The 27,825-nt window shown below is 42.9% G+C and overlaps 1 protein-coding gene across 2 annotated transcripts in view; it reads right to left on the bottom strand.

Annotated features, from left to right (window-relative positions):
* Positions 1-24,704, bottom strand: part of raph1a (Ras association (RalGDS/AF-6) and pleckstrin homology domains 1a) — a 61,691-nt gene extending 36,987 nt beyond the window's left edge. For both annotated transcript variants that reach the window (XM_085136178.1, XM_085136179.1), the window contains exon 1: positions 24,487-24,704. The gene's annotated coding sequence lies outside the window, so the exon portion shown is untranslated. The remainder of the gene's footprint in view (positions 1-24,486) is intronic.
* Positions 24,705-27,825: the final 3,121 nt, after the last annotated feature.

Raw genomic sequence — 27,825 nt, 5'->3', positions numbered from 1 at the left:
CCGCCCACTGGATTCTGATGATGCAGCATGTTTCTACGTGACCCATTAGTGAGTCACATGAATTCAACATAACAACGCTGTTATTAGAGATGCTGCAGGTTCAGGAGTTTTGTGGTAGCTGGGTGACCGTCTCATGGTCAGGATGCATCGATGAAGCTGATCTGAGTTTGTTGAAGGATGTCAAACACACTGAGGTACAAATACAAGCAGACAGATTTGAAATCCCAGAGGTCAGCTGAGAGCCAGCGGCTGCCAGGCTGCTAATGCTCTCAGAGATTGTGACATTTGTTTGAATACTAAACTGATTACATTAATCTTGGAGCGAACTTTGACACTGTGCTGAATGTAGAAATCTCTCTGTTCACGTTTAAATGTGTGTGAAGAAGTTTAAACTCATTTATGAGGAAAGCTGCCACTGTTAGTGCGACAGACACTAGCTGAAGTATTTCTTTGTACATTAGTACAGTTAAACAAATGTTCACTCCACATCTAATCATTTCATGCAGTGAAACGCACGACTTATAAATTCCTTACAAAAAGAACGGGATAAAAGTATTCCAAGAAAATAAGAGCAAAGCTAATAAACACATTGTGCAGGTCGATCATCGTGTGCCGTTCCTCAGAAAATCCCTGACACACAGACGCTAACGCTAGTGCAAGTTTTAACTAGTCCAGCTGTGGAGCTTAGACTCCATTAGGCCTTTATGATTCAAAGCTCTGACTCACAGGGACCTGCAAGGACCTAAGATGTGTCATTAGACAGCGGCTCTATGTCAATGCTCCACAAAGACACTGAACTACACACTTCAAAGAAGTCAAACACAATGACAGCTGACGCGTGCAGCTGTTGGTGTCCAACCAAGAATAATCCCTGCTTTGGGTTCAGGGACTCGGGGGTGTCAGCGAGCGTCCTCGTAGCTATAAAAACACCAGTGTGACATGTTTGAAAGTGAGAAGCTGGTAGGAACCCCCAACGCACCTATTTAGACCATAGCACCGTCAGCACTGCTCAGTCCACAGCAGCTGGAGACTCCTGTCCCACACACAGGATCATTATAAGACGTTACTACATGCATCCTTTTATACCGACTACTGAGCTGGCACGCAGACGAGCGCGCAGACGAGCGCGAGGACGAGCGCGCAGACGAGCGCGCAGACAGATGAGCGCGCAGGCAGACGAGCATGCAGACGAGCGCGCAGACAGACGAGCGCGCAGACAAGCGCGCAGACAGACGAGCGCACAGACGAGCACGCAGACGAGCGCGCAGGCAGACGAGCACGCAGGCAGACGAGCGCACAGACGAGCGCGCAGACGAGCGCGCAGACGAGCGCGCAGATGCAGACGAGCGCGCAGACGAGCGCGCAGACGAGCGTGCACGCCCCAGGGTTAAATCAGCTGCGTTTTTTCCTTAAATTGTTACTCAGCTGCGCGCTGCCAGAGGGCACAGCCAACCAGACAGAATGAAACTGGAAACTCCAGTTTTTTTAAACGTCACATAAACATGGATGAAAACTCATTTTAGCTCTGGATTAAAATGACACACATTGATTTACTTTCTGATTTTCTAACTGCTGTTGCAGAATATCAAGATTCCTGGAAGTAAGCCGACACCTGCACTGCAGGAAATGCTGTTCATGTGTCAGGGTATTATTTCCTCTGCATCCAATATGGCTGCTGACACAGCAAACACAGTACTTCCTCAGCGCCACAGTGTCATTTCTCCACTGGTGACCATCGGCACAAGCGCAGCATCTGTTGCTATTTTAGCTAGCTGTCATATCAAGTCTGAAATATTCCAGCGGGCACTTTCTTAACTAGAATCTGTGTCTGCAGTTTGAACGAGGACAGAAAAGTTTGTCCCAAGTCACAGTTTTCACTCACGCGTGCGGTAACCCCCCTTGCACGGAGGCCAGAGCCAAGTGGCACCTTTAACACCACCTCAGTGTACGTGCAGGCGCTGCAATCTGAAGGCCGGCTGCTGACTGTGACAGCCTGCTGATGCCGAGCTGATCGGTTTTAGATTTAGCAACAGAGCACTGTTCAGAAAGTCCTACAGTGATGCTGCAGGGGTCACACTGCAGAACTGTCAGGGAGATTCACAGCACTCGCCTGTGCTGCAAACAGAGGCAACACCTCAGGCACTTAATGCAACGTCACTGAGCTACTGGGTTAAACTGCTGCTCGGAGGAAGAGGAGCAAAGAAGGAGGTCAGCAAACCTGCCTGAGCAGACTGTGTGCCACAACAGGAAGAAAGGATTTGGCTCATGTTGGACCTTTGAAAATCAGAATTAGATTGATTTTATTTTGCAGTCAGAGATCGACTGAAAGCAGCTGCAGCGACTAACTAGTTGCCAAGACACTGAGGCTACACACTAATGTGTTTTTGTTTGAAAACGCATCGTTTTCTCTCCGTTTTGGCCTCCCGTCCACACTGAGGCGCCGTTTGCCTCAAGGAAAAACACCGTGCTTTGAAAACGCTCTCGAAAACGCAGACTTTCTAAAACGATGATGCATTTTAGTCATGCGATGCAGTCATGTGACCAATTAAACAAAGATAGCGGAGGGCGTTATACAGCGGTTGTTTTGATTGCTCTCAAGTTTGACCCTAAAAAGGATTAATATCAGTTTGTAGATGACCAGATAGATTTAATTCTCACTCGCTTTTGCACAGGACTGGAACGTAAACGTTTCCGGCCGTTGCAATGTGGACGCACAACTCTGTAAAAACGACTGAAAACGCTAGTGTGGACGCGGAGCGTTCTCAGACGAAAACGCCGTTTTCAAATCTATCCGGGCTGGTGTGGACGTAGCTAGAGCAGAGAGATATGAAAATATTTATCACGATATACATTTGAAAATTTGCAATAACGATATAATTGACACAACAAAATACTTTACAACTCCACAACTTTATTAGTGCAAAAACCTCATCAATGTATTTTCACTTAAACAAGCAGCTGTTTTTTATCTGCATTAAAGTTATATAAAAATGTAACAGTGCAAATGCAAATTCCTGTCTGACAGTTTAACCAAAAGGCATTTCCAGTGGAAACTGGCCGACATATCCTCATCATAACCATGTATAATGTCCACAACACTTAAAAAGAGGTTATATGAACGGTATGATATGGCCCAGCCCTACACGTAGCCTGAGCAGGCGACACCCATAACCTCGGGGCGACAACTTTCAAACCCACGGCGACTGTCCAGTGGTGCCATCTGCCACATAATCTCAGACTAACTGCAATCACTCTGTAAATAACTGCTGTCTAACTTACAGACAGACAGACTGCCATCAGTCAGTATTAACTGGCTGGTTGTATTCTGGTTAGGGCTGGGCGATATGACCCAAAATTCATATCTCGATATTTTTTACCTGGACGGCGATATAAGATATATATCTCGATATATTTTTTTAAAGCCATAAAGTAAGAACAAAAAGAGAGTTCTTAGTCAAAGCTGTGTCCCAGATACATAGAGCATAGATGTACATAAAATTTACTCAAAAATAAATTATGAGCATTTATTAAATAATAATGATCCATAAATAAAAGAAAACAATGTTGTTTTTGTGCATAACAAAAAGCTCACAATTGTGCAGTCAAAATGTAAACTAAAAGACGCTGAGCATAGTAACAAAGACAGATTTCACAGCTGCTCTGTTCCCAACTTCTACTGCGTGACTGACAGCCTGGAGTTTGAAATCCTCTTCGTAACCACGTCTCTTAACAGGTGCCATTTATGGCCCTTATACACAGTAGGGTAATATTACGTTGAAGCACAGTACGTATCACTCCGCGAGGCTCCTCGGTAGCCGTAATGCTCTGACAATCCATGAAGCGCTGCAGCTCCGTAGCTTACCAAAGTCGTACTAAAACATTTTTTGACAGATTGCTGAGCGCCAGGCACGTGCAGAGGGGGGGGGGCTAGAGGGGCTTGAGCACCCGCCCCTTTCCTGATGGGTGCCCATGGTGCCCTTTTGTTGAGGCAACTTTTAAAAAAAATATATATATATATTTTTTTTGTGTGTGTGGGCGTGCGGAGTCCTGTCTGTGCCCCTCAACAATAATATTTAACTATTAATCACAGTTTTGCTAAATAAAAGGATCTGGCTTGCATCAGTCACATGATCGCATTTAACCAATGATCGCTCTTGACAGCAGAACGCGCTGGTTACGAGCCGGGAACGAGCTCACAAAGAGCACGCGCATTTTTTGCGGTCTGGAGCTGCAGGAGAAACACAAATTAACTCAGAGACACAGACTGATGCGACAAAACCAGTAAGTAGGTGTACAGCGTACACTGTAGTGTGTAGCACACAGGAGTATTAGCTTATTACGTACACGTTGGTCAGCTGTCTTGTTGCAACTGACGAACTGAAACAAACGAGCGTGCTGCGTGTGCAACAGCGCGACAAACATTACCTGTCCTTTTATTAACTGCACAAGTAGTGCTGGTCATAGCTGCTGGCTACCTGTGTAAGGCTGTCATGGGTCTGTAGCTCTGTCACCGTTTTAGGGAACATGTTTAGTTTTAAAGTATTTAGAACATATTCAGTTTTAAAGTAAGTTTCCGGGCTTTTCCTGCCTTTCTGGGGAGATTATATTTCACTAAAAAACGATCTAATATGCATGTCCACATAATTATGCATTATTATAATTATAATATATTAAAAAACACACGCTGTATTTTAAAGAACATACATTAAGAAGAAGATTATATTAGATTTATATTTTAAATAAGACAAAATTTGGATTTTACAGCAGTAAAATTATTGTATCTCTACAGTTTAAAAATGTAATAAGCTTTGCCCCTGCACAGGGTGGATAGTGAAACAAATGGAATCATCATAAATACATTATTTCATATTTATTACTTCCCCCTCCTCATTGCTTTATTATTGTAGCTCTAGTAATAAATAATAATGTAAGGATTCTGGATCAGCACCGTGATGCCCATAGTATATACAGTATTCTGAAGAAGGTCTAAAATGTCACTGTGCGTGCATGTGTGTGTTTTATTTAGATGGATTTAAAAAAAATATATTACTCATGATATAACAATGTGCAGACATGGCTGGTAAGGACATGAGGAGGAAACAGTAGGAGCTGTGTGAGGCTACTAAAGGCAGTGCTATAACATTTTTCTGTCATCATTTTATTATAGATTAAGTTGAGAGTTGTTAGGTGTTGATAATTAGATTATAGTTTATTGCAATAGCAAGTTGTGCCTTGTTCTCAGATAGACAGCAAGTGGAGAGTGATATATGAGATGATGGGATGGAAGGAAGAAGAGAAGCAAAGAGTGATTCACAGGCAGAGCCTAAATTATTTCTCACAGTTTTTTGTTGCCTTATGGTTCCAAGTGCTGTCACCAATCTTTGCATTTTGTTATTATCTCATGACACTTGTTTAATCAGCTACCATCTCTCCTATGGACTTTTTAATGTCTACAGTCTCAGATCAACACAGCCCTGCCCTTCTCATATTAGATTCTTGATGAATGTGTGTTGTTGTTATTCAGCCTGGTTCAATGTGCCCCTTTTTAACTTTGAGCACCCGCCCCTTTAAACCTCTCTGCACGGCCCTGCTGAGCGCCGTGTTCCACATAAAATCGGTTCGCGGCCATCAAGCACAACCAGAATTCATACATAAGGCGCGCTGTCAACTTTTGAGAAAATGAAAGGATTTTAGGCCGTGCAGCGCCTCTGGGCTGCATGGCGTTAGCGTGGTTAGCTTGTTAGCGTGGTTAGCTAGCTAACACGTTGACACCGTCCAGCCCCACGCACGGGGCGATGCGCAGTAACTCGTTAACGGAGATTTGCCGTGTCCATCTTGTCGCTTCCTGCAGGTGAAGCGATGGGGGAGGAGGGGGAGTTGTGTTCAGTGAAGGAGAGGCGAGCCGAGTAATGTTGCGTAAAGACAAAAGTGGACGAAAGAGAGGCAAACTTGCGGCTCCACAAGTATAGTTATAACGTAACATAGACTATATCGATATAAATGATATTGTCACATCTTATATCTCGTATAAAAATATATCGATATTTTTTAAAAACTCGATATATCGCCCAGCTCTAATTCTGGTCACAGTAAGTTCACTGCAATCGTTTTGGCCTCGATGTCCTCTCCAACTGTTTGCTGTAGAAGTTATCAGCAGCTCACAGAATTATTAAGAACAATGAAAAAGCTAATAATGCCAGTACAGCGGCCCCTCATTGATCGCTGGAGTTTCCTTCTAAAAATAATCTGCGATAGATGAAATCCACATCTTTTTTGCAATTATTATAGATGTTTAAAACTCCTCACTACACACTTTATACACTTTTCTCAGACAGGCATGAACATTTTCACACGTTTCTCTCGTTTAAACACAAAGTTCAAACCTTTGTAGAAAAATAAGCCCAGTATTACAGAATGAAACCAAAGGCGCCGCAGGTGACGACGTTTTGTCGACATTGTGTTTGTTGGGGAGAAAACGTACAAACGTGCAGCACTTTCGAGTCACGCTGCTGGTGATCAAAGATTGATGTTTGACACGCTGAACACATCCTGTACAGGAGACACAGCACGGAGGAGAGTGATCGACGAGGGTCTACAGCCAATCAGGACGCAAAACACAATGCGCTTTAAAAAAAACAAACAAAACTGCACAGAAAACAATCCGAGAAACATCAAGGTGAAGGTGAAGCACCACTACACCTCACTGGTGCAACCCTGCACCACTTTCTTATGCAGCTCCTTGAAAAAACATTATTTTTAGACTGAACAAGAAAACCACACAGACGTGACAGTAACAGAGTGTCAGAATTACAGAGTGAAGGAAACAAACCTGAAGAAAATAAAGAAAACAGAGGCCCGTCTGCTCCGGACGATCAGGTTATAAACTTTCAGCTCTATGTGGTGTAGTTCTTCCATTCGAGGCGATATGAGGCTACGTTCACTCTGCAGGTCTTAATGCTCAATTCAGATTTTTTGATCAAATCCGATTTTTTTGTCTGCTCGTTCACACTACAAATAAAATGCGACAGCAAACGCGCTCTAGTGTGAACGCTCAAAGCGGCCGCATGCACAAAAGAAGACGTCACACACAACGCGCTCTGTTTAGACCCAGAGCAACAGTATGTTTGACTGATGGCCCTTAATATAAAGACTTCAGACTTTACGTTTCCCAATTTTTGCTTTAAGTTATTTTGTTATTTACATAATAATGTAAATAACCTAATAATGATCCTTATTGCTGTTTTAGAGGAGCGGTGCTTCAAAGGATAGTTGCAGATTTCTGTCAGAATCTGCAGATTATACAGTACAAATAAAATGTTCACGTTTCTCCAACGTTGTTCCCAACAGTTTCACTGACATCTACACGGGATGGACAGGAAGTGTTCACGATGTCTTCTCAGACAGTAGTCGCTTTCTAAAACATCGGATATGTATCGGATTCAGCACCACATACAAAGGTGACCCAGGTCGGATTTAAATAATCTGATTTGTGCCATTCACACTGATCGGATATGGTTCGCACAGGGTCAAAGAAGTTGGATTTGATGCGCTTTCGCCTGCAGTGTGAACGATATTTTCACACTAGAGCGCGTTTGCTGTCACATTTTATTTGTAGTGTGAACGAGCAGACAAAAAATTTGAGCATTAAGACCTGCAGAGTGAACGTAGCCTCATCCATCAGTTAAATAAACAGCGTCTGAACAATGAAGATGAAACTTTAACAACGTGTCAGCTTCTTTTTTTGGAAAACAGAAATGTTACTTCACAGAATGAAGACGGCCTCACACCCACAGACACTCGTGTTAGCTTTTAAAACCTTCATTAACAACATCCCAGAATAATGCTGGACTGAAGTACAGTGTAAACTATCCCACGGTCAGAGTGACGGTTCCACAGCTGTGCTGACAGCCAGGACTCCAAAAACAGATCATTTCAGCTCCTTTTACCTTACAGAGTTTAAAAACGTTGCTTCTACATGTTACTGTGACACACAAGCTGAACGTACCAGAAAACTTTCCACTTCGGTTCTCAGCTCAAATGATTCCTGCCAGAAACAACAACTAGGAACCAAAGACAACCTCCTCAACACCATGACCACAGCAGAGTGGGTGTTTTTACTTTCTGTCTCTTTTTGAGACTGTACAAAGAACACACACACACACACACACACACACACACACACACACAAGTACAAACAGGGAAAGGGAAGCAACACTGACCAAGTGAAAAACGTGCTCAGACACATACAAACACAGAAACTTCTACAGATTCCTGCAGATTATCGTGTAATTAACAAAGCAGACGCCGAACCTGACTCAGCTGAATCTACCAGAGCGTATCAGAAGAATAAAGATGCATGAATCTGTTTTTAACATTGTTAAGAAGTTCCTGAAGACACCTACAGGAGGAGGTGAACTCCTCTTTCATTCTTTCCATCCACACATTTTTCCAAACCGAGCGGAGGATTTGAGCTTCCAGCAGCCAGACTTAACTCTCGGATTTAGTTTCTGTCTCCAAGTCCATAATTATCAAATCCAAGTTGGCTGATGCCACGAGCAGCATCGGTCTGAGCGTCGCTCCAGTGTTTGGGATCCGCACAGAGACAGGAGGACTCACATACTTTCCATGTGTCCCGGAGAGCTGCTGGGATATAAAAAGGTAGCTGCGGTTTGGTTTGGACGACTGTGTTTCCACGTGTGATAGAGTGAGCACAGGAAAACAGGCTGTTCCAGGAGGACCGCGAGCCATAACACACAAAAGCTTCACTGCTTCCTGTACGGAAAACAGGCAGCAAACACACACACGTGGTCTCCAATGTCTTCAGACATGAAGCTACGGGACACAAACACACTGCACCGGTTCACCATCGCTGCTGCAACGAAGTATGTGAGGAGTTAACCTCAGTCTGTAATCACGCCATCATCATACATCTGTGTGCGTGTGTGTGTGTGTGTGTGTGTGTGTGTAGCGAGCTTAAACACCGCTGGTATCTAAAAGCAATGACCGCACACAAGACGAGGGCGGAGCCAGGGTGAAGTGGGCGGAGACGGCTGTTAGAAAGAGTGAAAGGAAAGATGGTAGTGAGACCAGCTATGATGTGGGAGGTCAAACCAAGCTTATGCAGGTGGTCCACTGGGTGTACTGGTATCCAGTGGGTCACGTGGCCCACTCAGCAGGACAGTTTGATGCATTTCCTTTGACAGCAGCTTCTGATCATTTTCAGTGAATGAGTGGAAACATAGAGTTTCAAACTAACAGCATCAGTGCTGCTCTCTCTCTTTGAGCCGAGCTACAACTCTACAAACTATCTGTGACGGCCCACTTTGATCTGGAGTGGACCAGTGAAACCCTCCTTTGTGTCACATAAGTATAAAAACTGCTGTGACAAAGACACAAATCTGTCAGCTCGACTCTTTGGAAGAAATAAACGTATAAAGTTACAGAAGAACTTAGCTCAGTGCCCACAGAGGTTTCATTAGAGACACAGCTCGGTGTTTTTGCCCTTCGGACATTTCTGTGGTACTGCACAGCAGAGATGAGGCCTTCCTGTCAGAAAAGAAAACAGCCTGGTGCGTAATAAGCAAGTGAAGAAGATGTTCGAAGCGACTGAGGGACAGAGCTGTGTAGGAAGTGCGATCGTGATGGGAGCAACAGCCGCACTAAGAGGGAATTCTGTTTTTCAAACGTGAGGTTTTGCTCTCGTTTGCTTTTGGTTCAGCTAATTTCAGTTGGACAGTGACGAAATCTGGATTTTCAGAATCTGTGAGATTTCCACACTCGGTGGGTACGTCCTGTACGTGGGAGCCGCGCTTGGCGTCTCCATTTTTTGGCGGATCTATTTAGCTGCTCTTTAATCGTTTGGTGTTTTAGCTTTTTGGCCACCGGCCCCTCTGACCACCACCAGTAGGCAACGGGTGAAGTGTCTCGCCCAAGGACACAAAGACCGAGACTGTCCAAGCCGGGGCTCGAACCACCAACCTTCCCATTACAAGACGAACTCCCAACTCTTGAGCCACGATCGCCCATTTACATGCACAAACTGGAGTCTATTAGATAGATATGATACAAACCACTGCAGTGCAATACCTGTAATACCTACAGCATGTTCTAATCGCTCTAATAGGATATTATGGTCGACAGTATCGAATGCTGCACTAAGGTCTAGCAGGACAAGCACAGAGATGAGTCCACTGTCAGAGGCCATAAGAAGATCATTTGTAACCTTCAATAAAGCTGTTTCTGTGCTGTGATGAACTCTGAAACCTGACTGAAACTCTTCAAATAAACCATTCCTCTGCAGATGATCTGTTAGCTGTTTGACAACTACTCTTTCAAGGAGTTTTGATATGAAAGGAAGGTTGGAGATTGGCCTATAATTAGCTAAGACTGCTGGGTCTAGAGAGTTGGGTCTGTTCTGTGTGGAAGCATTTTACAGTCAGTGCTGCAGATGAAGCCAAAGTGATATGTAATGTGTGCAAAAGTCAGATCAGCAGAGGCAGAGATGTCAAACATCTGCTAACATCTGCTATGCATAATCACCTGCACCTAAAGCATCCTCTCCTGGTCCTGTCTGACACCCCAGTTTCACTCTGTTCAGCGTCCTCCAACAAGGACGGGTGGAGGTGGGTTCATAATGGTCACAATGGTATTTTATTAGTTGTTGGTTTAACCATGGATGAGGCTGTTGTGTTATTTTCTTTTCAGTGACGTTCCTTGTTACATGCTCATTGCTGGATTTATGGAAAAACATCAACTAATATTGCATATCCATAATTATTATAATGGATATAATAAATGAATACTTACACTAGAACGTTAATTAGAAGTGTAACGCAAAAAAAATGGATTTTTAAGCCTATTTTGGATTTTACTCGAATACAAATACAAATACTGGTATTCAATTCAATTCAATTCAATTCAATTTTATTTATATAGCGCCAAATCACAACAAAAGTTGCTCAAGGCGCTTCATAGATACAGAGAAAAACCCAACAATCATATGACCCCCTATGAGCAGCACTTTGGCGACAGTGGGAAGGAAAAACTCCCTTTTAACAGGAAGAAACCTCTGGCAGAACCAGGCTCAGGGAGGGGCGGGGCCATCTGCTGTGATTGGTTGGGGTGAGAGAAGGAAGACAGGATAAAGACATGCTGTGGATATACTGGTATATATAAATATATATACTGCTTTGTGCATCTCTAGTTTGTCCTGTGTCCGTCTTCACACGGACACATGTGCACTTCAGGGATTTGACCTACCTGCAGCACATTGTAGTCCACGAGCTAAGCAGCAATGAGGTGTTTTTTTTGTCTCGCACGTCTGCTGCACAGTGGTGAAGCGACCCCCAGACATCAGCACTCCTACACGCCTCAGCAGACGTGCTTGGTGCCCACAGCAAAAGGACATCAGGTGGTCCTGCACCGAGACAAAGGCGGCCTTCTACATCAACCCTGTGAGCTTTACAGCTGCACACTCCTCGTCTTAGGCTGAGCCGCTCTGCAGCCAATATTGTAACTGCTAGTTTGAATGGTTTTAAACTAAAGAGTGAAACTGGTTTTTTGTTGTGATAGGGCAACAAAAACCCACAAAAACAAAGACGTTCAAAAACGCCAGCATGTCTTCACATTATAAACAAGAATAATAAATATAAATGACGCTCCACTGAGTTTGGACATTTGTAAAAATAAAGAACTGAGTCACTGCAGAGATTTCTGTGCTGGAAATGACTTTACAGACACATGTTTACGTGCATTTATTTAAAACTTGTTGTGTTTGCCTGCAGAAAGCACCGACTGGTTCTGAGTGCAGTCGTCTGAGGGTTTAACGCCGCTCCTGTTTTTACTGCGCGTCAGACTCCGCCTCCTCGTGAGGGCCATGAGCATTTTCTTGAATTTGAACCTGACGTAAAGCATTTGAATGCTTCTTGCACTGTTCCCCGGGCGAGCTTTAAAAAGAAGGAAACAATGTCAGGCTCCACTCAGCGCAATCAGAAGGATAGTCCTGATCCCCAGCTGCACAGCCGGCCCCTGGATCTCCGCGAGGGTCGACACAGACGCACAAAGACGGAAACAGAGAGAGAGAGAGTGGCTTGGCAGAGTCGTGCAGCTCAGGGGATAAACATGGAAGGAAAAAGAGGAGAGAAGAAGAAATCACATTCAATTTTCCAAGAATGAGGGCTGTGCAGTGATGCAGCGACAGCAGCCTGCATCTGTCTGCACATCTGTGTGGAATTAAAGAGACACAGCGGTGACTACACACATCTGCAAACGTCCTGCCACACACATCCATACCAACACTTCGCTGTCCACGCGTCTCACATTATAGGACAGTACAGGACATGCTGCTGTGCTGTACTGCTGTGGGCCAACCACAGTTCAGGTTGCCGGTTCGATCCCTGCTCTCTCTGTCCTGGTTGTTGTCAGACACTTCACCTACCGCCTACTGGTGTTGGCCAGAGGGCCCGATGGCACCGAGCTGTCAGATGCAGGGGTTGGAAGTGAAACCATTTAAAGCATCTTTGTTCTTGATGCTCGTGTTGGATTTGTTGACATCTGTGGCTGATGGCAGCAACACGGTGGATAAAGACCAGCGGAGACGGGCTGTCGCTGTCACAGATACTGAAACCTTTTGGAAACCCAGCAGCTGCTGCAGCTTCACGCTCTTGCTAAGATACCTCAGATAGCTAACCCAGGGCTCGCAAAATCGCTAGCCCCGGGACGTCGGGCTAGCGATTTTCCAAGAAAGGCCCCCATTAGAACCCATGAGAAATGCAAGAAATGCAAGAATAGCTCAGTCTGCAGTATCTTTCCCAGCTCAAACACCAATTGCAAATAACAAACTAAAAATGAACCTGAAAAATCTGTTTAGAACAGCTACTATGTTGCAAAGAGTGAACACTGGCACAATGTAGCAGTCTTTGCAAACTTCAAAAAGCAAACGGCCTCGATCTTGGTTCCACTTGTCTCTTACCTGTGACTTCAGTGGAAAATTCAGATTCAGGATCTGACACAGATTCATGTTCACAGTTCTTACAAGTTCATAGAAATTTCTGTTCAATTAGAACCAAGTATTTGAGTTGATGATTGTAATTTTTATACAATGTTGTAATTTGTGTTTCAACAATTTTTTTGAGTATTGTTTTGTTTCCGTTACAATATTATACTTTAATGTATAATATTGTTACAATATTATACTTTAATGTATAATATTGTTACAATATTATACTTTAATGTATAATATTGTTACAATATTATACTTTAATGTATAATATTGTAACGGAAACAAAACAGGAAACAAAAAATTGCTCTCTTTTTTATTTGGGCTACTTAAATTTATTTTGGGCTACCAAAAACTGAAAAAAACTGAGTCCCTGCCCAGAGGGCTACCAGGGATTTTGAAATTTTGCGAGCCCTGTAACCACTGCTTTCCACAGCAACGTGTCCTGAGCTTCCTGTGTCAGGTGTTTCATACCATTTCACTGCTCAGCTATATGTGGACGTCTTTGGGTTTTACAAAAACACATTTCTAGTTGTCACGTTAGAGACTGATGCAGTGTTTGAACCTTATTTGTATTAATTCTACTTTGATTTGTGTGAGTCTGTTTCTTCTCCAGAAGTTGTTCAGCCACTGAAACTATGACAGGAATGTGTCTCAGACCAACAGCATCCCTGACCTCTGAACCTTGAGTGGCGTGTACGCGTTTCCCTTACGCACAATCCAATAAAAACCACTGAGATTTGCTAACAAGTACAGGAAGCATCATTGTACTAGTCTCTGATTTACCCGCTGCGTGTTTTCTCTATAAAGACGTCCACTAAGGGGAGACACTGGAGACCAGAGTACTGTTACTCATCTGGATACTCCATTAATACTGTGTCTATGTGGGAGGCAGAGAAACACACAAAAACAGACACACACAGGCTGAGTCATTGCATTCAGCTGCCTGTTTCAACAACAAACAGTAAAAACCATTTACTTCTACCAGTGTGCGCACACACACACGCACGTGCAGCTTCATCACTGCCTTCATGAGTCCACATGTTCAGTGCTTAAACACTCGGTCGTCCAACCCTCGTCTTAAACCTCAAAGTTAACGAGCAGTTAACGAGCTCTTATCAGGGGTTAACTCGGAAACGCCGTGTGTGGGTTTGAAACAATATCAACCAACAACACGCACAATCACCAGTGGGTGTGGGCGTAACATTGGGGCAGATACCATCAGTGGACTGATGTCTACTTTTAGACTTGCTGTTGACAACCAGTGGAAAGCCAATAGCTGAGGAGGAAGCTGCTTCTGTGACCGAGCAGACATGTAGCATGTAGCATAATCCCACTGTGTGATAATGTGTGGCTGCAGGCTTCGCGCTGACACAGCACCACGCACAGGTGGTGTGTAACAATACCCTGCAGCTCACTCTTTGGCCATTTATGACGTTTGCAATCCAACTTCAAACAGCTGAAGTATGTGGCTTTAGCATGAAGTCATGTCTTTGTTAAAGGTGAAACATCTGCATGTGCACCGCGGCGTCTGAGGGCTGGTGTTCATGTCCACTTTAGTCCCGCTCTGAGGTTTCCAACCATGTGATCTTTGTTTTATGAACAATATCTTGGGAGTTTGACATTTTTATTACTGTCGTCAGAGCTCCGGTTGGGTTGATGACGGCCTCAGGAGTCACCCGCTGTAGTCTGGTGACAGCTTTAAGGTTAAAGAATTATGGAGCTGCTTAGGACTGCAGGTCCTGGGCTGTCATAGCGGCACATCAAAGGGCTAACATGATACACAATCATATTTTTGTTATTTCTCCTCTTTAAAGCAAAGAACTTCATGGCTGAGATCCATCCCACATAGTGCTGGGCGATATGGAAACAATATTTATCACAATAAAAATTATTTTATATCACGATAACGATATATATCATGATATACCACCTGACCTGTGGTCATCTGGAAAGTACGCAGTCTGTAAACAGTGAGCGCAGAGTCTTTGTTAATGACGTGGTTACGCTCATGCAGGGCTGCGTATCTCTGCTCGTCCACAGGTCAGCAGCTTAATGCACGACACTGCAAACATCCTGCTCTACTTCGGCATGCGTCATATACGCGAGGCAACTCGACTTTACTAACGACCGGGCATAACGTACCTCGGATCAAGGACTTTGGCGAGGTCACGAAAGCTTCTCAGCTACATAAACAGGGCCATGCCTTTACAAATGTAACGCGAGACGGCTCCTGTGATTTGTTTATGGCGCTGGGACGTTTTCTCATATGGCGTGCCTCGTGTGAAAGGCTGCTGTATCTTCAGCTGGTATAGTTTTTCTTTCCCAACTTGCTCCCATCGTTCCACAACTTGGTTTGGCTAGGATTTTCTAGATTCTTGAGTTTTCTTTTTCGTGGACCTTCTGTAGGTGATAGAAGAGATTTGTTGTGTTGCCATCGGGTACAGGAATAGTTTTATAGCATAGCTTGCAAATGGGCGTCTTCTGCTCCGTGTTGGTGCTGTTGAACCCAAAATGTTACCAAACCGCAGACGTACCCCCTCTTTTGGTAAAAGTGCTTCTTCTCGGGCTGCCTGTCTCTGCCTGTTGCACGTCCATCGTTTTGAGTTACCGTAAAGCATGTCGCAAATCCAGCTGCACGTAAAGCAGCACCATGTCGCAAAACCACAAGATGGAGTTTCTTTGGGAAAAATATCATTTTTTTTATAAGTTAAGAGTATTTATAGTGAGAAGACAACACTAATATATTTGCCACAGGCTATTTAACCCTTTAAGACCTGCCATAGAACCAAGTCCACCAGAGCTTATATTATATTTTTACATGCTGTGGAGCCATTTTTGGGAGCATTTCAAGTTGCTATACATCAATACAACCATTATAACCCAGATTTTAATAATATGTCTGCATTAAGTTCATAGAAATTAGATAAATTGCAACAAAGTGCAATAAAGTACAAAAAAATTGAAAATTGTTTTTGTTTTTTTAACATATATTTCTAGTTAGAGAAATTTAAGAGGCTTATCCCTCAAAACTGTAAATACAAAAAAGTTGCACAAACTAGTTTCCCACCACAGGAAATTTATTTTGAGTGTCTTCATAGTTTTATTTTTGAAATACACAAATTTTTATATACTGCAGGAAAAACGAAAAAATAAATATTATAATGCAAATTTGCAAAAAAGCAGCATGTGCATCAAAATAAACTATTTCCAGCAGTGCAATATGAGTCCTAAGCATCCCAGAAACCACACAGAAAGTCATAAAGTCAAACATAACTTTTAAAAACACCAGTATAGGCTCATGAGGCCCTGATGGTAAAAAACTACATTTCTGCAAAAATGACGTCACTTCCGGTTTCGGGCAGGTCATGGCGGACATGCGATAGTTCACGCTGATGGACGTAGGAAGTGTTACAAACAGCTGATTGGATCGGCAAAGCGTGTTTCTGGAATATTATGTTTTTGTTGCTGCAAGTGCTTTTTATGCAGTTTTTGCAAAGCTGTATGTGGAAGGAAACTGTGACCGAGGACAAGCTGATGGCATAAGATGTAAGTACAACTCCTCCGGTTTCATATGCAAAAAAAATTATTGCGCTAGCTCACGTGGTTGCAGAGCTACCGGGATTTAAAAGTAGTTACGCAAAACAGAGCGTGCTGCTCTGACCGGCTTTAAAGGGTTAATGGTATATTTTATTTAATAATTTATAAAGTTATGTTAGAAATGAGGGTAACCTCTTTAATGTCTAAACACAAACAGTTCAATGTGCTGGGAAAGAAAGAGTGTCCCTGCTGATATGCTGCTCCTTCACACCCTCCGTCTGTCTCACCCCTGGGATGAGATGGAATTTCCTGAGAGAAGGAGGGATGACTTTTCCATACACTTGGCTAGAGGAGGACAGACATGCAAAAGAAAAACCCCAAAAACATCAGATGGTGACCTAGTTTGACCTCTCCTAGCCTCCAGTGGCAATATACTGACAAACTGCAGCAGAGCAGCTGATACAGATGCCAGAGGAAGCACACGAGGCCAAACGTCGACGCTGTGCTCGCAGGCCTCTGCGCTGCTCGGAAACGCAGATGGGCTAATTCCCATAACAGAGGTCTAAGTGCTGCTGAGCAACAAAGCAGAGCCTCGCACAGTCACTGAAAGCTCCGGATCATCAAAATAATGGTTCCTATCAGATGCATGTCCAACTGGAACAACATGAGAGCGCACAGTGGAAGCAGACGACAGGAGAGAGCTAAAGAAACAAACTCATCGTCTGCGTTATTAATCGAACAGCAACCTGCTCCTTCCATTGTGTCGATACATTAGAGCAGATCCTTCTTTTATTTTGAAGGTGCGAGGGCAAAGGCCTCAAGGCAGCAGAAATAACAGGTTAACTCAATGTGTCCTCGCTGGATGCTGCAAACTTCTATTCATGGTGAAAATGTAATTTCCTCAGAACTGTCAGCGTGCGCCTAATGATATGGCCGTGTGTTTGGAAAGCCTCGTGAATGAAGTAAATTAACGTCATCTTTGTACAAACATGTTTGTAATGTGTAATTGTCCACGACATTCCAAAGCCATGGTTTGATTGACTTAAGTCTAGCACCATTTCCTGTTTGTGCTAACGGTGCATGGCCCGTCATGCTGTAAATGCATGTTACACAGTGGGTATAAGGGTGGAACGGCCAATCAAAACATAACTGTTTAGATCATCAGCTTTGAGATCATTCATCATTTACCCTCATTACATGTTACATTATAATCTATGTACCACATCATTTTACAGTTATTATGTGTATTATAGTTTATTGTTGGTGCTACGGTGCTGTGCAAAAGTCTTCCCACATTTATTTTGATTTTTTAGGAAAATGGGAAAAAGGTGCAGTTACTGAAACATGTGCAGACATCCATGGAAATATCAAGTATAGAACAGTTGAGCTTGACAGTCAATATTTGACCACCTTCATTCGTCCATACAGCCTGAACTCTAAGACAAGCTTTCCAGTTATTTCTTAAATAGTCTTGAGAAATAATCTCTAAGCTTTTTGAAGGTTGCTCCAAAGCTCTTCTTTGGATGTCAGCTGCTTTTTGTTTTGTTAGACTGCAGAGGAGGCCAGACCGTGAATGACACAGCTGCACTTTGGTTTTTCAACTAGGGCTGCCACAAACGACTATTTTGATAGTCGACTAATCAGATCATGTAAAGCATACGGCTTATTGCACCAGCATGCATCTGCTCTTATATAACTATCAGCAGAGATGGGCAGTAACGCGTTAATCCGATTACTTTTTTCAAGTAACGAGTAAAGTAAGGGATTACTATTGCAAAAACGGTAATTAGATTACCGTTACTTTCCCGTAGGAACGCTGCGTTACTGCGTTACTAAAATCGTGATTTTTTTGCGAGAATGTCTCATGACAGTGACGTAAGCGAGTGCGACGTTCGTGACAACAGCTGTGTGCAGATCAACAATGGATCATATATCGAGTGCAGAGAGAGTATGAGCGTGCAGCATTTAAAGCGTGGAAGTACTGACCTTACTTTGAGTTTATTCCATAAAAAGTGACAAAAAAACAGCGAAAAAAACCCTAAACTTCCAAACAAGCACCGAGTAGCTACGACGTAATGGGAAACTCACAGAGAAACTCGCGGATTCTTCCACTGACCGCTGCACACCTGCACCAGGGTAAACCTCCGCCTACCCCACTCCTGCTTTACAGGTGAAAATAGAGCAACAGGACCGCTAGTCTTTGACTTTATTTATTTTCTGCTGTGTTTTACTTGCATCTATTTGAAAGACTGAGTGTAAACACACAAAATATTTTATTTTATGTGCTGGAATGTGCAGAAAATAGGTTTAAATGTTAAACAAATTTCTTCCAGTCAGAGAATGTTGCAGATAATTAAATGTTTGCTTGATGCATAAAGTTAAAAGATTAAAACTAATAAAACAAGTTTTAAAAAGAGACTTTTCCATTTGATTACATTTTGTATGATGATTATGCAGAAAAAGTAGAATTGGGCTGAAAGATCTATCGCTTTATCACCTATTCAGTAAATCGTGTTGTTAAAAAGTAACTAAGTAATTAATTACTTTTGAAAATAAGTAATCAGTAAAGTAACGGGATTACGTTTTTGGGGAAGTAATCAGTAATTAGTTACTGATTACTTTTTACGTAAAACTATAGCTTATTGCACCAGCAGCATCTGCTCTTATATAACTATCATTAGCTTACAGCTTTAAGTGTTTAAGGTATGTGCTAACTAAAAATAAAGACAAGATGATAGTTTGTTAAATTTTAATGAAATTTGCAGATTGTTTCGGTGAAGTTTAATAAACTCCTTGCTATCTAAAATATAACAGGACACCGGAGTATATTCTCGAGCATCTCACACTTCTGATAATCAGCTGTCTGCTTGACGTTTATTCAGCTGTGTAAAAACTATAACTTTAATCTCAGCCAAACCGATTTACTCAGGAACAAATAAAATACTAAAAAAACCCAAACAATAACATTTTTAAGTTATCTAAGTGACTTATATATCATGTTTAACCTGAGTAGCCAAAGGCCGCGGGGGGTTGAAAATGATGCGGGGAGTCGGAGCGCTCTTGCAAATATGTGATGTCTTGATAAACCGAACAGATATTTGAAGTTTACACGGCTAAGGCCACATTTGGAGGAGTCTTCGAATTTGGACAGTCTTTGTCGTGTCGCTGTAACGTAATCGGCCTACAAATGCGGACTCAGGAGGATGCGGTTCCTGAATTTGGACACAGCTTCTTCTTCTTCGGGGTTAAACGGCAGCTGGCATCCTTGTACATGCAGTGCTGCCATCTTCTGTTTCAGTCCGTTATTACACTCTTAAATCCTACTACTTATTCCTGCGTCTTTTGGGATCTTACAAAGCTTCAAACAACGCGTCGACTATTAAATCAGTCGTCGACGATTTTGATAGTCGACTAATCATGGCAGCCCTATTTTCAACCCATGTATGTTTTACTGCATTGGCAGCATGTTTGAGATCGTTGGACCTCATTTACTAACATCTGCTGCAGTTTGCACCGGACTGTTTTGTTCTGACCACCGTGCACATTTATTAGTCAATCTGATTCATTCGAACCGACAGTCTAACAGGATCTCCATACAGTTTACATACCATCTGCATTCTGCCCCACCCCCATTACTGTAGTGACGCTGGTGTAAAAGAGAGGCCAGCACCTCTAAACCTAACAGTAGAAATAAGTGTCTGAGGTTGTGGTTGCAAATTTTGAAGCCATCCTGATAACCTTCTCCCACCAACGATGTGGAGATCCAACCTCTTTAGATCCAATTAAAATCAAGACACTCAAAAAGATGCTGTGGAACAGAGTTTAATACACTGAATCATATGAACAGCAGGAAAAATACATACAGACATTTAGCAAGAGAATTACATAGCAGAAAGCAAGCAAAGCAAAACCCCGGGGTGTACAGCCTTAAGCACAGACAGCAGAGCAACAGCAGAGGGGAAAAAGTGCTGGGGGTGTCCTCTGGTCCCCTAATATATAGGGACCAGTATCCCCGCCCCCTGCTGCTGGGTAACTTTCCCACCCGTCCAAACACAGCTGCAGGGGTCAGGTACAGGCCAGGGTACGGGCAGGGCTCTGGCTGAGGGCTCTCTGTTACAATGTTACTGTCTTGGTTGTGCTGCATGAAAGGTGTTGAGTGTGTGTTGGAGGAGGTTAGTTACCGGAGAGTAAATTATTCAGGAGAACTCTCAGCAGCATTAACTGCCCTGTTACTGTAAAACCTTAATAAACCTCGGTGAAGCAAAATGTCTTGTGCTTAAGACTCTACATGAAAGTTCAAATATATATGTTCAGTGCACATAGATATATAGTGTAATTAGTTACAGGAGGAAGAGGTGCAGTTTTCCAAAGTGTCTCCATTGGAGCATTTTTCATGGATTTAACTACAGAAATGGGAACAAAATCAAGCTAATGGCACAACTGCTAAGTCACAACACTAACTCACCTCTCTCTAGTTTGGTGTTTTATGCTTGGATGATTCATGGGTACAAGGACTGGGTTAAAAGGCAGTGCCTGTACTGCCTTGGTGAGCTGAGGTGGGTAAGGCAGCCAATGTCCCAAGAAGCCTGGTGAAGGCCAAAATCGGACTGATCACCAAAAAAGGTCGCACAACTCAAAAATCGGCTCAAAATGGGCCAAAAATCGCACAGTGTGAGCTCAGCATTAAGTGCTTTATGCAAAACACTCCTTTCACCAAATCAGCGAACCGTCTGAAGCCTGTTCATGTTCTGGTTCGCCAAGGAAAGCAACCAGTATACTGATTAGCAGCGATGATTACTCAACAATATATTATTGTTTATAATGTTGATGCGCTTGGTCATTAGGTGAGTTTAACTGCAATGGTTGGCCAAATGATGTTCACAATATTTATCCTGTCAATTTATCCTGTCTTCCTTCTCTCACCCCAACCAATCACAGCAGATGGCCCCGCCCCTCCCTGAGCCTGGTTCTGCTGGAGGTTTCTTCCTGTTAAAAGGGAATTTTTCCTTCCCACTGTCACCAAAGTGCTGCTCATAGGGGGTCATATGATTGTTGGGTTTTTTCTCTGTATCTATGAAGCGCCTTGAGGCGACTTTTGTTGTGATTTGGCGCTATATAAATAAAATTGAATTGAATTGAATATTTAAACAACTTAAACATGTAATCCACACCTTGCCAGCAATAAGCAGCAACTCCATCAACTCCATCAGCATCAATGCTAAAACCATCAAAAATGGTGTCACGCTGTTTAAAGGCGACTAAATCAGCATGTTAGTGAGGGCACAGTGGACAGTGTAGTCCGGGGGCTGGTCACACATAGCTGGGGAAGCCTTGAGTGGAATTAGGGCATCTGAGATTTTTATACTCCAGTTCACTCTCAGCACTACCCCGAGACACAGGATCCTGCCCCACTTTGCCGCACGCGACCGCGTTATCGAGGCGGGACTTCTCAAAACTGCCAGAACGATTAGACTGCAGCTCTGACGAGCCCAGTTACAGACGTTTACGCCTTTAAGAGTGGTTTTAAGAACATTTGGTGGAAACGAGGCATCACACATTTGAATGAAACGTTTAAAACTGTAAGTGTGGTGAAATCATTCTGAATACTTTATATTCATTTCCTGTCTTACGTCACCAGTGGACGCGATTAACTCCTCAACTAAAGAAGAGTTTGTGATCACAGTCTCAGTCCCACAAAATCAACTTCATGTTGCACTACATCAGTACACTTACATCAGTATACTAGCAGAGACAAACACACTACACTGCTCCTACATCTTCAGTCATCTTCAGTGTGCCACAGTTCTGTGATAGCCCTTCCTGTTACTACAATGGTGAGTGAATGAAGTTTAGATCTTGTAGTTGTGGAGAGACTTGATGATAAAGACGTGTGCAGCTGTAGCAGCAGGTCCACTGAGACATGAGCAGGAAAAACAACACGAGTCTTGTATGGAGATGCTGGAGCGTTTGACCAGCAAAAACATGCTTCGACACGGACGCTCTAAAACGCAAGGAGGAAGCCTGTCGAAGAACCACGGCAAGTGAACGCGTCAGGATGTTCATACCTGAAATCTTCCCAGCAAAGCTCCTGGAACAATCTCCCATGTAGAGCTGCAGGTTTGCCCTTCTAGCTGTTTAATAATAATAATAATGTATAATGTAATGTGTTAGTCCCCATAGGGAAATTGCTCCTCTGCATTTAACCCATTCACCCAGTGAAGCAGTGGGCAGCCACCAATGCAGAACCCGGGGAGCAGTGTGTAGGGACAGTACCTTGCTCAAGGGTACCTCAGCCGTTCAGTGGAGTCGAACCCCCGACCTTCCAATCATGGGGCCACCAGTCTACCTACTGAGCTATCCCTGCCCTGTTCGCTCTGGTTTTCACTCAGGTGTTTAAGATGAACTGTAACCACGTCAATCATGTGAGAAACTTCTCTCTCTCATAGACTGTATATAAAAGACGGACATGAGTAACCATTGGATCCTTCAAAAGGAAGATCTTTCGTCATTGCCATCTTACTACTTTTTGAAGTGGTCATGATAAACAGACTGGTTCTTATACAGCGCTTTATTCTACCTGAGCACTCACAGCACTTTATACAACACGCATTCACCCATGCACACCAGCATGGAACATACGATTCAAATAGTAACACCAGCATGTGATAACAAGTACTGATGATATTCTTCTTGGTTATAAAAACAACAATGAACTAATCACAATAACTGTGGTTTGGCAGCTATATTGTGTAAGTGTCTGCATATTATATTAAAAAATAAGATAATTTTGTGTAATTTTAGCATTGTTATTAACATGGCCTGTTGGGAGCTGTATCAAAGCAGCGCCTGCTAAGCCACGCCTCTAATGGCTGTAACACAACTAAACCACACCCCCATATTTAGTGTTAATAATACGGCTGGCTGTGTAGGACAGGCTTCGGTTGTGAATCTGTGTGTTGTACAGTTGTGGGTTCAGCTAACCGCCCTGCTAGCATTTCCTAATAGCACTGCACATCTCTATGGACTCAGAAACAAAACACTGCTCACACTGTAACCACCAACACTGAGGCATCCAAAACAAATGGATGACATCAAAGAAATATGTTTATAAATATGTTGTGTATATACACAGTGGAATCACGTCATTCAAACACCTGACAGCTTACAGCAGCACACATAAAAAATGGCTGACCACCACTTCTAACCCTGCTGGGGTCCGTCAATGTAGACGGACAGGAGTGTGAGCAGGACAGACAGACAGAGGAAGTTAGACCCTGACGGGAGGACAGACAGACAGATGGCAGGCCTGCATGTCTAATGATGCTGCATCTGAAAGGACTTTTAAAGAAGCCTCGGGACGAGCCTTCGTTAGCTTATTACACAAAACACCACGAAAATGGAAACTGATGCTCAAATCACATCAATGCGCGTAATACGTGGATGTGATTTAACCGGACAGCAGTGAGTTGTGAGGCAGCTGCGGGGGACACGCCCATATCTGTGTAATGCTATATGAAGGCCACGCCTAGCTCGTGTCAGCCCGGCATGCCTGGCCTCGGAGCTACGCCGATATTCCGCCTGGAAAGGCGATGCAAGCCGGCTGCTGCTCCCCGGCGACCCTGCGCATACAGGCCCCTGCGCAGTCTGACACTACGAGCAGCGAGCCCGTGTGTGCACATGCAGACACCCAGTGCCTTTTTTCTGTCACCCCCCCCCCCCCCCCCTTCTCCTTTCTTTGCACACACATGCAGCTTCTAACGGAATTAATTAGCCTTTATTGCAGCGGATGTTAGCGAATGGAAATCGTGATGCATTTGTCACAAAACGAAAAAGCTCCGGTGTTTCAGCAGCTTTAGTGCTTGATCCACAAAGGTTACCGAGAGAGAGAAAAAGGGTGAATGCGGTGTGATGAAGATGCGTTTAGGTGAGCGAGGAATCGGGCTACTTACTGTGCGGATCCTGGGAGGAAAAACCGCAGCCAGCAGCGGGAGACGGGGCCGAGGAGTCCGCCGGGAGCTTCTGCGGCGTCACGGTGGACACTTCGCCGGGATTCTTGCCGGTTTAGTGCCGGTTTTCACCGACTGCCCTTTTCCCAGATTCCACTGATTTCCCTTGCTGCCACACTGAATCCCAACAGCGCTGCTGATACTGGAGGCTGGCACTCGGATCACTTCCGGCGTGACTTTCACAATAAAACAGAAAGATGAGCCCTTATTATTATTATTATTATTATTATTATTATTATTATTATTATTATTTAATAACTGACAATAAATAATGATAACATATTTATGTCGTGTTTACATTATAATGATAACTCTTGTATTTTAATTGTAGCTCATTTGCCTTAAGAAAAAAAAAAAGCATTATTATTAGTACTGACATTTGAGAATGCCACTTCTCATGTTTATTTGGCTAGGCTACACAATATTAAACACTTTTAGGTTCTATTTTTTATTTATCTCAATTTAGATTGGATTTTTTTTTTTTTTTTTTTTTTTTTTTTTTTTGTCATTGTACAAGTTAAACTGAGGGAAATAATCCAGTTCCAGACCGCACACAGACCAGTGTATATTACATAAAAAAGAAAGTTTTTGTTTTTTCTCTGTATATCAAATTTTAGATTTAAGGATTGAGAATAAAGTGCATATAAGGACCATACAAATAGGAATTAAGCTTTTACTGTGAAGCCGAAAACGCCTCACTTCCGGTATTCTGCAGTTTGACTTGACGCTACACCGGATCCCAAAAAAACTTGTGGGAGCGCGTATCCTCACCCTGCGCGTTCCCGGTGGCTCATTTCCTGTCCTGCCCAACCCTTAAATCAGCCTTAACCAATCGGTGCTGATGAGTTCATTCTATTCTATTGTATTCTATTCTATTCTATTCTATTCTCATGTCATCTGTGTGAAAGGTTTATAATATAATATAATATAATATAATATAATATAATATAATATAATATAATATAATGGGCCAATATGTACCACACACACACAAAATAGGCACCTGGTCCGATTTTTACACTTGGATACATCACTGTGTGCATGTGTGCACGCAGTGATGTATCCACATCCACACAAGCTTCATATTTTAATTTACTAAAAGGAGACCCCGACAGGATCAAATATAATACGTTATAATTTTGTTTGTTTCTTTTGTTTTGTCTATAAATAAAAGCAAGTGTGTCTGGTAGCTCATATTAACACAACCCAACAATTATTATTATTATTATTATTATTATTATTATTATTTTAAAGGGTCTAACACCTAGCACACTTTTATAATCAATCATCATATGTACAAAATAAAAAATATTATGCTTTCTTCAAAGCATGGTCCGCAGGACGTACGTCAGCATTGAGTGAAATGAGTTTCCAGAGAGCTCCCTCTAGTGTCAGACTGTCAGACTGCGCTGACACGTCATTCTGCGCAGCGAAATTCAAAGATCTGTGTGAAAAGCAAAGAAAGGCCAGAGTGCAGAGGGTGCTGTAACACCTGTATCACAGTCTACTCTTCCTTTTGACATTTCTCTGACAATGTGTGACAGAAAGTTATTAGTTACTATTTTTTCTGTTTGTACTGCCAAGCATCATCATCATAGTCAAACATGGTGCATTTTTCACAATGAACTATCAGCTAAGTCCCATCAAGAGCCAATATGAAAATATTACTAGTATTATTATTATTTTCTAGCTACCAGCTTGCTTCAAAGAGCACAACCTTCTCCATGTGATATGTCAAATCATAGTTATGGTCCACGAGACGATGGGAAAGACTCGCACACCTCTCCCTTATGAGCGCCCTCACACATGACTTGAACGTTAAATGGACTGATTGTTATATACTGATGGTTTTCTCCCGGAGCACACAGAGCACACACAACAGGCCGCATGTTTTCCTGTGCTTAAGAGGATTCTTGCCCATTGATATTTGCATATTTGGTATGCAAACTGGAGCAGCCAGGGATCAACCCACCAGTCTTCCAGTCAGTGGATGACCCACTCTACCTCCTGAGCTTCAGCCAGCCCCAACCAGTGGACAGTGAAAATGTCCTCATTGCGCCTCACGAAGAAACCTGTGAACACAAAGTCACATCTGGACTATTATCATCACTGCACCCAGATAAAAGTGCTGCCCAGCTGAACATTAGAACTGGTCGGACACGACTATGCTGTGATCTCGAGCTGGGGAAAAGATGCTAAATTAGCTTTTCTCTCTCTCTCTCTCACACACACACACACACACACCGAGTTTAACAATGTAGCAGCTGTATTTCATTTTCTAATGAAACTTTGTCTAATCCCAAGAATCCACCTGTCAGTGTTACAATAATGGAATTAAACCATTTTAAATGGGAGAGCTGATGGGTTCAATAAGACTGTTGATTTTTTTCTTTTACAGCAGAACACTTGGGGCTGCTGCAGAGAGGAAGGAAGAGGAGGAGGTACAAGCTGCAGCTCTAAGCCACAGACTTGCATGCTGTGTTTGGCACAGTTGTAGAGAGCCATTGCTATAAATCTCTGATGGGGTTAACTTTTTTATTGTTGCTCAAACTTTAGAGCTCAACCCTGCACTTGTGGGGTGCAAAGACACTGCATGCCAATAAGAACACCAATTTTCCAAAGCCAGAACCAACAAAGAGCCGCAGACAAACAGAGACAAGCAGGCAGTGGAACGTTAACCTGGCGGTGCGCTCAGCGGGAGCGGGACGTCCCCTGCTGGCTTCCTCTGGTGACTTATAATAGAAAGACAATGGAAAAAGCAATCAAAGATTTCCACCCACTTATTACATATATGTATATTTTTTAAATGTGCATTACGTATCTCAGTACTTTGACGAGCTTTCCAACTCACAGCCCACGCTGCTCGTTTGAAATGTCGGGACATTTTATTTTCATCCTCTTGCACAAAGCTGTGAGCTCGTCACTGGAGGACCAAGGGAAGGTTAATGGCTGCACATGTACACACAGTGTGTGGTGTGTGTGTCTATGAAGATGCATATTTTAAATATCAACTCAACACATGAAATGGAAGCATAACCACATTATTAACCTTTCCACAGAGCAGACGTCTTCCTCCCCACACCTGCGGGTAGTGATTGCTCATAGGGATCAACAACAAAGCCTGTTGAAGTGAGTCTTGCTGTAAACTGGCACAGTGTGAATTTATGTAGCTGAACTGAATCCACATTACATAAACATTTATGTCAATTCTGAATGTTTTAACATTATGTGTTAATTCTTCACGAGGTAACTTTGTTACACTTTTACAGACATGTATGTTAG

The sequence above is a fragment of the Neolamprologus multifasciatus genome, chromosome 16, assembly GCF_963576455.1.
Source record: "Neolamprologus multifasciatus chromosome 16, fNeoMul1.2, whole genome shotgun sequence".
NCBI lineage: Eukaryota > Metazoa > Chordata > Actinopteri > Cichliformes > Cichlidae > Neolamprologus > Neolamprologus multifasciatus.
Note: the sequence above shows the minus strand (reverse complement) of the source record. Positions and strands in the feature narration are given on the sequence as shown.